Source organism: Sinocyclocheilus anshuiensis, unplaced genomic scaffold (assembly GCF_001515605.1).
Source record: "Sinocyclocheilus anshuiensis isolate Anshui unplaced genomic scaffold, SAMN03320099.WGS_v1.1 scaffold710, whole genome shotgun sequence".
In the NCBI taxonomy this organism is placed as follows: Eukaryota; Metazoa; Chordata; class Actinopteri; order Cypriniformes; family Cyprinidae; genus Sinocyclocheilus; species Sinocyclocheilus anshuiensis.
The window spans coordinates 50,432-53,301 of record NW_015544201.1 but is presented as its reverse complement, the minus strand read 5'-3'; positions in this window follow the sequence as shown (position 1 = coordinate 53,301).

Here is a 2,870-nt window from a genome sequence, read left to right as displayed (position 1 = left end):
TGAGGAATATTTAACAGCAGCGGTCACAGTGATGATGAGGCGAGCACCAGTGAAGTGATCGCGGCCGTGCATCTAGTTTCTCATGCCCGCTCCGTGTGTCTGCTGCGCGGCGATCAAACGGACAGGGCAGCGCTTTTCACGAGAGGAGATCACTACTAGACGAATCATGGAATTTGTTATTTTTATTATCTCAAGTCTTCTTTAATTATTTCGAGTCGATTCGCAAGTCATCAAATTTGGGACTCGAGTCCGAGTCAAGTCTCGAGTCAAGTGACTCGAGTCCACACCCCTGCCATATTCTAATTTGTTGAGATAGTGAATTGGTGGGTTTTTGTTAAATGTGAGCCAAAATCATCACAATTAAAAGAACCAAAGACTTAAACTACTTCAGTCTGTGTGCATTGAATTTATTTAATACACGAGTTTCACAATTTGAGTTGAATTACTGAAATAAATGAACTTTTCCACGACATTCTAATTTATTGAGATGCACCTGTATATATACACCCACTGTTTTCTATACCTCTAAGTCCTTTAAACAGCCTGGGAGGAGACGTGCCATGCACAACCCACATCTTCGATTGGTGGATCAATGTTCTGCTCTGCCGGGTGACTTGAACCTCAGGACGAGCCTCTCAAGAAAATAAAGCAAAAGAGAACGCCAATGAGTGTAGGATTGCAGGCAGATTTCATAAGAGAGTTTACTGTTTGTGCTCAAATCTCTCTGCTTCCCAGGAGCCCACTTAAACACTGGCTCACTCCATGGGGTGGCACGTACCAAGCATTCTCCTCAGCAATGAAAAGAAACAAAACCTAAAGCAAAGATAAACATAAGCAGTTCTATTTCTACTCTGGCTGCCATCTGTTGTCGAGTTCAATTTTTTATTGGCTCGGAGTGAAAAAATTTTTACGGCTCGGGTAGAAAGTGAATTGAAACCTTGATATAAACAATTGATTATCATGTGTTTTGAGGGAGCCGTTGTAAACACCAGGACTGGGGAATGTTTATTACACAACTGAGCACACAAGCTGAATCGTCCCCGAACTCCGAATGAATTTGAATGACATTCCCTTCATATCCAGTTCTCAAGAATTCTCTGTTGGCACCGCTGTCACAATACAATTTGTCAAAGTGCTACAAAGCATAAATAATCTATGATGTAAAATGCCTAGATTTAATAATTTATGGACACTAGACTATGAAATAATGAAAAGTAAGTATGAAAAGCAAATGACATCTCATCTAGCCTTTGAATTAGAGTGATGTGCTGCTTGCTTTGACAGCTGAAATTAATTACCGCATATGACTACAAGCTACAAAGAATTATTGCTGTTCGGGGCATTTGAAAGGAGATGTAAAACTTGGATTTTGAGGACACATGGGAAGGCTTTTTCAGAGACAAATGACATTGCAGTTCGGTCTGAAGACTGTTTTTTTTACATAAATAATAAAGCTTTTGTATATTTAAAGATGTTCTAGATAAAAGTTATCCTGGGTTAACTAAGGCTAAACATTGGCAGAAAAGAACTGCACAATCTCAGTCTATTTCTAGCATTAAATGTAGGTGTTAATACGAAATTAATCATGTTATGGGTGATTTACTCAGAACGTTTTTTTCCCCCTGTAAAAATGTAAGGCACAAGGCAGTGGAGTGGGAAAAAAATGCAATGTCTAGAGATAAGTTTTTTTTTTTTTTTAAGTTGAACTTTCTTTAACTTGAGTGGCATGTTTTTTGAATGACATGTCATGCATGAGACGCTGCAAATGACGTGAGACACAAGTGCAATGTTAAAACGTCCATTTAGCGCATATTTAGCTACATAGAAAAATGGTGGAAAACAGCACAGTGAAGTGCAAAAATGTGTTCAAGGTTGTTGACACTGAACATGTTTTTGCGGTTTTGACGTGTTTTCAAAAAATGTAATTCTTTCAACTCTGTGAGAGATGCGGCAAAAGAGGCAAGTGTAACAGTCAAACATGTCCATGTTAACATAGAATCGTAATATGAATGCAATGCGCTAAATGGTGAAGTGTTTTCTTTATAACAGTTTGCAATGGGAAAACATTTAACATTAAACTTTGCACATTGCATTTATATTCTGAGTTCATCTGCTTGCCTGTACAATAAGCATCACCAATAAAATGTATACTGAATTTGGACTTTAAATATCACTGTCTTACTACATTACTACTTAATGCAAACCTCGTAAAAATAAATGGCGGTGTAGGGTATCAGACCGAATCAGACAATTTAAGATTTGATCAAGACATACTGAGGTAAAAATTCAACATGTTTCGTTTATTTCTAACATGATGTATGTAAGTAATGTAGGGTATCAGACCGAATCAGACAATCTAAGATTTGGTCAAAACATGGTTGAAACATGAAGAGCCAAATTCCACAGAGGCCCAAGACACAGGATGTCGTAAATCAGATCCTGGCACCACAAGCCTGAACCAACTAGCAGCTTTGAGTAGCTCACAGCATTTAAACAAAAGAACACTTATTAACAATTCCAAGGAGATTGTCAATTTTGGGACAAGTAATCAAGATTAATGGTCAGAGATGCACAGCATGATCATGACATGTAAACCAGTGACGATCACGAGCTCTTTGGATTGACTTCCCCCCACCTCGACGACAAAGAACAGACTGAGATTCCTTACAGACCTTTTAACTTCTGGTCTTCACAGAACATGTCCTCATCCACAGAATGGCACAGAAACTGCCTTTCCATGCACCTAAATGACACTAAAAGGACTTGTGAGCAACTAATCATTTCTATGCATAACTCCATATCATATATGTAACCCACACATTAGACTATCACGTTTTAATCATTTATTGTGTATGTATTTTGAATAACTA